The sequence below is a fragment of the Rattus norvegicus genome, chromosome Y (genome assembly GCF_021556685.1).
Source record: "Rattus norvegicus strain SHRSP/BbbUtx chromosome Y, alternate assembly SHRSP_T2T, whole genome shotgun sequence".
Lineage (NCBI taxonomy): Eukaryota > Metazoa > Chordata > Mammalia > Rodentia > Muridae > Rattus > Rattus norvegicus.
Genome location: NC_141555.1, coordinates 8,269,366 through 8,282,089, shown reverse-complemented (window position 1 = coordinate 8,282,089; position 12,724 = coordinate 8,269,366). Strand labels below are relative to the sequence as shown.

The 12,724-nt window shown below is 35.8% G+C and overlaps 1 pseudogene; it reads right to left on the bottom strand.

The window, feature by feature from the left end:
* Positions 1-9,076: 9,076 nt before the first annotated feature.
* Positions 9,077-9,422, bottom strand: LOC147997954 (glutaredoxin-1 pseudogene; annotated as a pseudogene).
* Positions 9,423-12,724: the final 3,302 nt, after the last annotated feature.

The following is a 12,724-nucleotide window of genomic DNA, read 5'->3' as shown; positions in this document are numbered from 1 at the left end:
GGTAGTTAACAGACACTAAATACTTAACTTCCTTTACATTAATCTGTCAAATTTTCCCATCATCTTGTCTTTGTTACTTAAATGCAAAACATCATACTTTGTCTCCAAGTTCAAATCTTCAGTTTCTTTCCACCCTGCTCTTCATTGTACCACAAATCCTATCACTATATTTAAGTCTATAACAAATCCTCATGTGCTCTCATGAAAATTAATCATGAAGAATCATTTTTTATCTTTACTAACATTGTTCTCATACGGGTAACTGTTATTTCTCTGTCACCAATATGATTACTATCCCCTTTGATGTTTTCAGTTCCATTTTTCAACATCAACCATTTTATAGTTGCTCTTTATTTGAGAAAATAAAATGTTCTATTTTCCCCTAATAAATTATGTACCAAGAGTTTGTTCCATTTAAACTTTAGACAAGAAAACAAAGTTGGTACAAAGTTCTAGTTCTACTCAGACCTAAAACACAAACCTGGCTATGTGACAGGAATCATAGGTAGAAGGCTTCTGGAAGAGAAAGCAGAGCTTGTAGAAGAACTCATGCTGGGAGGTGGTTCATACAATTGTAAACCAAAAGTGTTAAAGTCCTGAACTTTCGTATTGAGTGAAAGTTGTTGAAGAATATTTACAAGTGATTCTGAGTGGATAACATAAAGAGGTTTATTTACAAACTGATAGTAAATACTAGAAAAATGGCATCAAATTGTATTAGGGCAGAAAAGGAAATAAAGTTAAAAGTTCATACAGGTTTCAATATGAATGTTGTCAATTTGAACATGCTGAAGGTTAGTGGATGATTTAATGTGATGAATGACTCATATATACTGACAATATTGCTTGACCCAATAGTGAAATTACACAGAGTGAGAACACTAACAAAAACCAGTTACAAAAATCTGTTCAGGTATGGCTATATTTTTAATATTTCTTTTTGAAAACATTCATTTAATTAAATAAAATTCAATAAGGAACCGAAGATAACCCTTTTCATCTCTGACGTTTTCAGTCTCTAAACAGAGGTATAGTGAATGAAACTTCATCCAGCATTTGCCTAATAAAGGTATTATTAATTGAAAATAATAAGCATAGCAGTTTATCATATTTGTGGGCATTCGTTACTAAGGCCCAATTGTCTCCTAAGAAGGACATCCATTAAAAGCAATCTATCATAACTTTGTTTCCTTTAAATATTAATAATCTTAAATATTGAGATTGCTTATCATTTTCACAGCGTAGGACACCATATATAAGTACTTCGTTTTTACATTTGAATATCAGTCACTCTACCATTCTTTTTTATGTATTTTGATACATACTAAGCTTAACAAAGTGGAGACTGTATGCTTTTCAGCAATCCTTACAATTCTCCCAGGTCCACTACAAAAGGGCCTTATTACAATCAATTAAATTAATATTTTATGTAAATGATAATGGCATGCAAATGCAGATATTTATATTTCATACAATAAGAAAACCAATGATCCAATAAATAAATCGGTACAGATTTTACTTTTATAGGAAGACAATAGGTTAATAATACCTTATAATATCCACTCTATTTCATATTGAGTCAGTGCTGGAATATGTGTAACAATGTTTGTAAAAATAATAAGTACTTTTCTGTATCTTTTTAACAGAAATTGGACATGGTCAATAAAGGGTTGTCAGATAAATGTAGAAATAGTTCAAAAACTTTTTAAAATTATTCTGAAAGATATTTCTAGAACATCTGAGGTCAGTACTCAGGCTCCATACAACCAGCTAATATAGTGCTGAGCACTTGTATTCCATATGCATACACAATATTATTCTCCATAGGAAATAAATGTTTTAAAATCTCAAAACGTATATCATTTAAGAGTAAGATTTTGGACTTGTAAGATTACAGTTTATTCCATTTTTTCTTAAATTGGGTGTTTACTATTTACATTTCAAATTTTATTCCTTTTCTGGGTTTCCAGTTCATCAGCTCAAACCTCTCCCCCTCCCCTTCTATAATGTGGTTGTCTGCTCCACATCTATTCCCTTCCTTAAAGCACCCCTCCGTACTTTCCCCTACATGAAACATTCAAATTTAGTAGGACCAAGTGCTTTGCAATCGTGCCCCAACAAGGCTATTCACTGCTACAAATAGAGTTGGAGCCCAGGGTCAGATCATGTATAGTCTTTTGGTTGTGATTTATTACCTGGAAGATCAGGTTGCCTGGCAGTTTTTTTTTTTTTTTTTTTTTTTTTTAGTTTGAAAGTTTCTTGAGCTCCTTCAGGCCTTCCTTTAATTCCTCCAAAGGGATTCCTATGCTTAGTTCAGTGATTTGCTGCTGGCATTCGTCTCTGTGTTCATATGCTCAGGCTGTGTCTCTCAGGAGGAATCTTTATACAGTCCCTGCCAGCATGCATTTCTTAGCTTCATCAATCTTATCACGTTTTGATAAATGTATATATATATATATATATATATATATATATATATATATATATACACACACACATATATATATATACACACACACACACATATATATATATATATATGTATATATATATATATATATATATATATATATATATATATATATGGAGGTACATGTCCAGCAGACTCTGAGTGGCCATTCCTTCAGGTTCTTAAAAACAATGCCTCCCTACACCTATTATGGATATTTTAGTTACCCTTTTATGGAAGGAGTGAATTATCTGCATTTTCGCCCTCCATCTTGAGTTTCACTTGGCCAGTGCATTGTATTTTAGGTAATTTCAGCATTTGGGGTAATATCGAACTATCAATGAGTGCATACTTTGTGTATTTTACTGTGATTGGGAAACATCACTCAGGATGATATTTTCTAGGTTCATCCACTTGACTATGAATTTCATGCACTCATTGTTTTTGATAGCTGAGTAGTAGTACTTTGCATATATATATATATATATATATATATGTCATTTTCTGTATCCATTTCACTGGTGAAGGGCATTTGGTTTATTTCCAGCTTCTGAACATTATGAATAAGGCTGATAGGAACATAGTGTAACATGTGTGTTTGTTGTATTTTGGAGCATCTTTTGGGTATATACTCAGGGGAGTTATAGCTGGGTTCTCAGCCAGTGCAATGTACAATTTTTGAGGAAACTCAGGACAGTATTTCAGAGAGGTTGTACCTGTTTGCAATCCCAACAACAATGGAGGAATGTCCCTCTTTCTCCACATCCTCTCCAGCATCTGCTTTCACCTGAGTTTTTGATCTTAGCCATTCTGACTGATGTGAGGTGGAATCTCAGGGTTGTTTTGATTTGTATTTATTTGAGGACTAAGTATGTTGTAAATCACAGAAAGCATTTTAAGAAATGAGGATACCCTGACTGTTAGTCTTGGTATAGCTGAGTGACAATTGATCCATTTCTATCTCTTTCTTAAAAGTTCAAGTCCACGTTCATCAAGAAATCTATATAAAACCATATATACAGAAACCAACAGAAGGGAAAGTGTGAGAAAGTGCCTAAAACACATTTGCACAGGAAAAAAAATTTCAGAACAAAATACCAAAGGTTTAGGCACTAAGATCACCAGTCAATATATGAAATCTCATCAATTTCAAAATTTTCTTTAAAGCAAAGTACACTGCCAATAGGACAAAACAGAAATCTACACATTTGGGAAAGACTTTAACCAACTGTATATCTGATAGAGTGTCATAATTAAAAAAATATAGAAATAAGTTAGAAAGATAAACTCCCCCACAACCAAGTAACCCAACTTTTAAACTGTGTTAGAGAGCTAAACCAAAAATTCTCAACTGAGGTATCTCAACAGCTGAGAAACACATCAAGAAATGATCCACATCCTTAGTTATCAGAAACATACAAACTGAAATGAACTTTAGAGTCTTCATTGCACCAATCAGTTTGACTAAGAAAAAAATCTAATGCAGTAGCTGAGTAGGCTACGATGTAGAGAAAGTGGAACACTCCTACACTGCTGGTGGGATTAGTAGCTGTACAGCCACTTTGGATTTCAATGTGGAGGTTCAGAGAATAATGCAAATAGCATTGCCTGATGACCCAGCTTTACCACTCACTTAAAAGCAAATACTCAAACATGATCCACGTATAACAGTGACACGTTGTTGAACAAGTTCATTGCAGCCTTACTTACACTAGTCGACACTGGAAACAATCGTGATATACATCACTCAACTGATGAATAAATAGAGAAAGTGTGCTATATTGAAACAAAGAAATACTAGTCAGGTATTAAAAATGAGGAAACCAAAACTTTGTAAGCAAAGGGATGGACCTGGAAATTAGTGAAGTAACAAAGATTGAAAAGGACATATCATGGGATGTACTTAGTGAGAAGTGGATGGTAGCCCCCAAAGATCAGTATATCCAAAACACAAATCATTTATCACATGGAGAGTAAAATTTTAGATGCCCAAACTGCGGATTGTTGCAACCCACTTAGAAGTGAGAACAAAATGATAATGGAAGACAGAGGGATGGAGGGACCTTGTTAGAAGTAAAGAAGGATGGACAAAAGGGGGAGAGTAGAAAAAATATAAAGAGAAAAGAGAGAAATCTAGAGGAAAATTGGAATAAATAACAATAAGCATCAGTGGTGGGTGGTGAACTTGGGTATCCCCAGGAAATTCGCTGATGCCAGGGATGCAAGAGGTCCCATAAAATACTGGGATGATAGTAGCTGAAATACTAAGCAGCAAAGAGTTAGAACCACAAGAGTCTGCCTCCTGTAGCTAGACATGCCAACCTGTGAAGGGCAGGTGATGCCCACACAGTTCAAAATCTTTAACCTATAATTGTTGAAAGTCTAAAAACTGCAAAAAAAAAAAGGAGCAGAGACTTAAGGAGACCAGAAACCACCCGACAAGGAGAAAAATTTCATCCACAGACTCCAAATCCTCAGATTATTCCTAATGTCAAGATATGCATGCAGATAAGGGCCTAATACGTCTTTCCTTCTAGGGGCTCTGACATCATGTCGCAGTGACAGATTCACATACAGATAGCCATTTGACAGAAACTGAGAGCCAGAAAAGAATGGTTATGGGATTTGCTTAAGGATCGGAATGGGATTGGAGCCCAATATGAATAACAACACTGTCAATTAAGTTTACCATTCAGAGGCTCAGGAAATTTAGCACAATCAATTGTATACTTGGAACAGACCATGGGTTCTGCTACATAGATCATAGAGCATATGGAGAAGACAACTGCCTCATCTTCCATCTCTAGGAAGGGAGTCAATTGGTCCTGTGGAGACGTCATATCCCAGAGAAGGGGGATGGTAGAGGACTAGAGTGGAAGTGGGCATGTAGATCGGGGAGCACCATCTTAGAAACAAAGCGGATCAGAATGACTTGGGTAATTCAAGGAAGAAATTCAAACTTGGGAAATGACATTTGAAATGTAAACAAAGGAATAGATTATTGTATAAATATAATATTTTTGATTTAATACATATACTTTTTCAACAGAGACATTCACATCTCACTCCTTAAGGGCTGTACAGTGATTTTCTGTACTACAGGTTTACTGAAAGCTAAAATCCATACTTTTTGAGATGTACTTATTATCGAAAATTTACATTGATAAACCCAAACAATATTTTATCTTGGGTCCCTGTAGCTATAATAAATCGTTATTAACCTTGATAAAAATGAAAAAAAGTGTTTCTACTTCATTAGGTTTCCATTCCATGACTCACATTTCTCTCACATTTAGCTGTACATCTCCATAATCCCTCCAGTGTTGCCCACTTCCTTGTCTCTTCACATTGTTTCTGACAGTGTCCCTCAGCAATTCATAAGTACACTTGCATTTCCCAAAATGAGGACAGCACACACTAAAACTGATCATACAGATACACAGTTTTCTGAAGTAACAATCAGGTTAAAGTGAATAAGTATCCCATTTTCCCTTTTTGATCTGGGTTGAGTCATCTATGATGACTTTCACAAGAACCATGCACTGTTCTGAAAATTACATGCTTTCCTTTTTCTAGTCTGTCAATGCACCATATTTTCCTTAAGCATTCATTAGTTAAAGAAAAACTTGAATATTTCCAAATTATCAAGGATCTCTATACGAGAATAATTGAACATTTGGATTTATTTCCTCGATTTATATCTTTAGGTGTAACCATTTCTACATTCATGAAGAAATATCATACTGATTTCTAAAGTTACTGTAGATGTTTGTGTTCCCACCAGCAGATAGGAATGTTCTCCTCTCCATAACACAGTATGATAAGTTGACTCATGTGTTGTTAAACTAAGGTTTCTGAAAGAGATGAAAAAATGTCAGAATAATTTTGATTTGCATTTCTGTAATGTATAAGGATGATATGTATTTTGCATTAAATTCTTAGTCATTTATGTTTCCTCAATTGTGAATATTTTGTTTAGATATGTACCCAATTAATTATTTTTCTGGATATACAGTGTTTTAGTTTTTTCATTATGATTTATAGAAGCCCTTAATTGAACGTGTACATGGAAAAAATTCTTACTATATTTGAAAATAGCCACTTTAATTTTCGAAGATCAAATCAGATTATGTGCTTTAATTTACTAAGGTCAAATCAGATAATGTGCTCTCCCTAAACTCACAAAATCGGCAGATCTGTTGTAACTAACAAAATTCATTAAGATCACTTTATGAAACATCCCTCTATAATAAAACATTCTCTATGTACATAATATTGAGGAATATACTTTAGTCTTTTATTTTTTTTTGAGAATTTCCACCAAAATATTTTGACGATAATTTTTCCATTTATTTAACCTACATCACTATATTTCTTTGAATCCTACCTTTGTCCAACTTCTACATTAAAATACTGTTTAATAACCCCATGATGATCCCTTACATAAATCGTTCAACCCTCCAACAGAACACTAACTGCCCATAGTGTGTCAGTTAGGAGTATCATCTTTCAGGCCTTTACACAGCATTCTGGATGGTTGGCTGGCTTGAAAATGTGCAGGAAACCGCAGATGTTCTGTGTCACTCTACATATCCAGAAGACGCGATTTCCATATGATCACCCCCACATTTTGGGCACCCACAGTCTCTTTGCACCTTATTCAGGGTGGCCTTTGAGCCTTGTGGAAGGGGTATAACATGTATATCCAACTCATCATGCCTGAAATCAATAAAATGAGGACAACAATATAATGAATGAAAGAAAGAGTTGATTCGTGGAATGTATTAACAAGATTGTCATAAGTTCTGGCCAAGTTAGTTAAAGAAAGGGTAGAATTAACAAAATTAAAGAGAAGAGAGGAGACGTGGAGAAAACACTTTTAATATTTACATTCCCAAATCTAGAATACTTTTAAGGCATTAAATATTTACTGGATATGTTGGATGTACCAATATTAAATCACCTCAATATGCATAATTTAAACAGCAGTATACTGAACAATGACACAGATTCGGGCATTTAATATCTCCCTCCTAAAATATCATAGGAACACCTGTATTCAGTTTAAAACTTTGATTAGAATTTTAAAGAAAATTGAAAGTTTCTTAGACGATTCCATAAAGTAGAAAAAATTATTAAATACATTAAATAAGATATTTAAGTTATTAAATACATTTTGAATCTGGTATTATCCAACAATTGACAGAGAATAAAAGAGAGAGTGAGGCAGGCGAAAATGTGGTAAACAGAAAGGTACAGAAAGAGGGTGAACGAATTACTGATGACTGATAGAAAGAGAGGTAGACTGAGTATTACAGAATAATTTACACTGATACACACATAACCTCAATAATATCCTTGTGAACAGATTCAATACGACATTAAAAATAATCTTCTACCAGGTAAACTTTTTTAAAATACCAGACATACAAGTCTGATTTTTTCAAAAATCTCTCTCTTTTTTTTTTTTTTTTTTTTTTGGAGCTGTGGACCGAACCCAGGGCCTTGCGCTTGCTAGGCAAGTGCTCTAACACTGAGGTAAATCCCCAACCCAATAGAAGTCTGATTTAACACAAACACACACAACAAACACACACAAACACACACACACACACACAAACACACACACACAGAAGTCAAATCTACTTCTAATCTGATATTTGTGGTAAGATGTTGCATCTGTAACCCAGAACCTTAATCAAGATCTATTCTTTATTTTTATTTTTTTAGTCATCTGCAGATACATCTTTTTTTAATAATGAATCCTTCTCACTGGAGACCGGAGAAGAGACCTGCAGTTCCATGATTAATAAACGTCATTGAAAGACATCAAAGCTAAATGTAAACGTGTGAATGGAACAAATATTTTAGAACAATATTTTGCAGGCAACATCTCTCATAGACAGTCTTTGTAGGAGAGCTCTGAAATTTTGCATTTCATATTTGAGTTTTTTTGGACTCTGACTAGAATCAAGTCACAACTGTTTGGGATTTTCTTGGCAATTAACCAGTTTGTGAACAAAGCTGAATTCTTCATATGGTCTGCTGTCTATGTTAATATTGCTACAGTGAGGAACAACTCTGCGAAAGCTCTTCATCTGTTTTTCAGACAGCATCATCATACAAGTGTGGACTTCTGTGGGTTGTGGTAGGGAAAGGTTGAGAAGTCTGGCTCAAAGCTCTAAATGCAGAAGTACATGTATGAGTGAGGGAAAGGACACTGTGTAGATCATAAACAACTTCATAATATTCACTGCTTTAATAATCATTAGGAAGTGGACTTCTGCAAATTGACCTCAGCAGAACAGCTTGGTAGAACAACAGTAATTGATTCACTGGAGATTTAGATGCACAGGATTGTTAAAGATGGGTTTAGAGGTAGAGACATGTCAGCACATGAAGTATGGATAATCAATCCTGTGTGATCTGTTAAGCTTCCGTACCCCATGGTTACATGCAAAGAACATTATATTTAAGCACTGAGGAATAGAATAAAAGCCAATTTTTTGAAAATCCAAGTCACAAGAAAATACTGTCCTTCTCCATGATGCACAGCAACTCTCAGGTATGCTGGCCTTCAGCATGCCTGAATGACAGATATCTGCATGGGATTTACTGCCACCATTTTCATAACAGCAGTGCTCCAATCTGCTTCACCCATGTCATCAGCTCCCCATTCTGTTGCAGGGAGCATAAATCACTGCGTCTGCCTATGAATTCTTTGATTACCTATAAAGACCCAAGGAACTATTCTCACTCAAGTGAGCTGTTGTACGTAATCTTGAAATGAATTGTTGTTGTTAGTGGCTGTGATATCTATAAATCCCAGTTGACCATGCTTGAAAGGACGTTGATTGATGGCGGCTTCGGTATTTCTGCAATATTGTAAGGTTGGCTCTAGGAACAGGACCATCTTTCCAGACTGGGTCTTGCAGTTCCCATACTCCTGAGCCGTGCTGTGAGGCTGCAGCATCCCTGAGAAGAACATTTGGTTTAAAGTAATGGTCTATTGAAAAATGGCAGTCTTCATGTATTCTTTACAATGCATTCTACTTGAAGCCCATAGAAAACGTGGAAGAAAGAGGCTTTTACTTTTTCTTGCTTGCACTCACATTGCTACCAAACCATCACAGACAATAGAACCTTCTTACTGAGGATTTTACCATACAATAATGACCAGATGAGACATCTTGGCTTGTGGACTGATTAACTACCGGATTCTTGGACTTTCCAAATATACATCCATTGTTAAATTATGTGGTCCACAGCCTGTGATCTTTGTGATAAATCCATTTTCTCTGTACAGAAAGATTCATCCTCTGCTCTCTGTTAGACAACTCTGACTTCTACATCAGGAATCTAGAGAAGACCTTTTACATCAGTTTGTGTCTAGTAAGAGGTTCAGCTCAGTTACAAATTACTAATGGCCCCATTCCCTTAGCATGATTTTCATATGATGCTTTGATACAGTCCACCTTAAATTCTATTGTTATTTGCAACAGAATTAAAATAGCAAAACTAACCTATCAATGAAATGCACAGTAATATATTTGCATGAGTGCATCAAGAAGTATTATAGGATAAACAAGAATTGTAAAACTAGAATACCTTCCTTCTGTGCACCAAGACCAGGAAACCCTAACTACATAAAAATCTGAGACAAGTTGTCTGAAGTTTCTTTTTTCTTCAATCATGGGGCTCATATGGAAGGAGCTTAGGTCTCAAGAGTTGGCACAAATTTCCTTAATTGCTGAGCCAGTTCAACTGCTGAATATGTCATTCATGGACCTGAAGAAACTCTGTATACATCCTGCTACTATGTGTATGTATCTATGTATCATTCATAGGATGGACACTTTTGGCTGTTGCTTTGAAAGCAAATTTCTGGAGAGACACAGAATTTCTTCTTTCACACATAGATTCTCAGGCTGCTGGTTGGTCTCAGAAGTTCATTCCAGGAGTTGCTTTACAAGAATCATTCAGTGATCTGAAACAAACACTTTTGAAATGTTGGGAGATCTTCTAGAACAATATCGTTCATTTTTCTCCCTTCCCAGTTTTGAACAGAATCATTCTCCAACAAAGATCTGTGTTCTCTGCTGCAGGCTGCATCCCCCAGACTACTGTGAATCCTGCTCTTAGTGCTGCATTTATGACACATCAGCATGATTTCCTTACCACTTTCGACACCAGGAGAGTATTTCAATTCTTAATGTAATCTTATGAGTCTCATCTACATCATAACACAGGATTAGATTTGACAGTTCTGTTCCAACCTTTACAATAAGAGATGCTGAGGTATGATGCTGTATCCACTAATGCATATAGGTATTCCTGTAGTTCTCACAAAACTTCTCCCTTTGGTTGAGTTTGATCCAGTTCAACTAATACAGTACAAAAGGAAGGATAAAAGTCATGGGCAGGGCCTGGAGAGATAGTTCATGCATTTTGATCATTCGATTAACATAGAACCAAAAGGATAACCCAGTTTCAGGTGGAATTCATGGACCCAGACTGGATTCTGCAGGAATTGCATTTATGTTGTACTTAGCACTTACATCAAGCGAAACACTTATGTATAAAAGAAATAATAGCAATAATAATAGTAATGATAATAATCTGAACCAATCAACTATCCAAAATAGGCACAAAATACATATTCAAGGCCAACAACATAAAAACTAAGTATATATATATATTTTTAAATCATGGAATTCATTATCTCTTCCATGTGGTTCCCACTGAGACTATATTTCAAGAAACCAGAGACAGATTAAGTCTGATTTTCCTGAGTTTTATTTCTAATCCATTGGTGAATGTTTTCATTCCTCAGAGTCAATAGAGCAGTTCTGTTGATTTTCTCATTAATTTGTTCTATGTGATCATTCCTAAAGTGCTATATCTTAGGAGTAGCTAAATATGTGACCACAAGGATACAGTATGGATACCTTTTCCATCATTAAATTGGTATAAATTGTAGGCCACACTAGTAACATCGAAAGACAAATCCGCATGTGTACCTCTGGCTTGCTGGGAACAATTGTGAATCCCAAGGACCCTGCAAATTTCAGTGATCGATCTCTGCATATGGTTTCTGGGATTATATACATTAAACTATACATTAAAAACATGTTTCTTATAAGTTGAAAAACACAATTTATTCTGAAAAATATGTATTAATTTTTTTCTTTTTTTTCCATTGTTTCTTTTTTTGTTATTTAATTTTTTTAATAACTTGAGTATTTCTTATATACATATCTAGTGTTATTCCCTTTCCCGGTTTCTAGGTAAACATACCCCTCCCCCCTCCACTTATTTATCGGTGTTCCCCTCCCATTCCTCCGCCCATTGTCGACCTCCCCCAAAAAATGTAGTTCACTGGGGGTTCAGTCTTAGCAGGACCCAGGGCTTCCCCTTCCACTGGTGCTCTTACTAGGATATTCATTGCTACCTATGAGGTCAGAGTCCACGGTCATTCCATGTATAGTCTTTAGGTAGTGGCTTAGTCCCTGGAAACTCTGGTTGCTTGGCATTGTTGTTCACAAGCCCTTTCAAGCTCTTTCAGTTCCTTCTGTGATTCCTTCAAGGGGGGTCCTATACTCAGTTCAGTGGTTTGCTGCTGGCATTCGCCTCTATGCTGTATTTTGGCTGTGTCTCTCATGAGCGATCTACATCCGGCTCCTGTCGGCCTGCACTTCTTTACTTCATCCATCTTGTCTAGTGGATGGCTGTATATTTATGGGCCACATGTGGGGCAGGCTCTGAATGGGTGTTCCTTCTCTCTCTGTCTTAATCTTTGCCTCTCTATTCCCTGCCACGGGTATTCTTATTCCCCTTTTAAAGAAGGAGTGAAGTATTCACATTTTGATTATCCGTCTTGAGTTTCATTTGTTCTAGGCATCTAGGGTATTTCAAGCATTTGGGCTAATAGCCACTTATCAATGAGTGCAAACCATGTTTGTTTTTCTGTTATTGGGTTACCTCACTCAGGATGATATTTTCCAGTTCCAACCATTTGCCTACGAATTTCATAAAGCCATTGTTTTAGATAGCTCAGTAATATTCCATTGTGTAGATGTACCACATTTTCTGTATCCATTCCTCTGTTGAAGGTCATCTGGGTTCTTTCCATTTTCTGGCTATTATAAATATGGCTGCGATGAACATAGTGGAGCACGTGTCTTTTTTATATGTTGGGGCATCTTTTGGGTATATGCCCAAGAGAGGTATAGCTGGATCCTCAGGCAGTTCAATGTCCAATTTTCTGAGGAACCT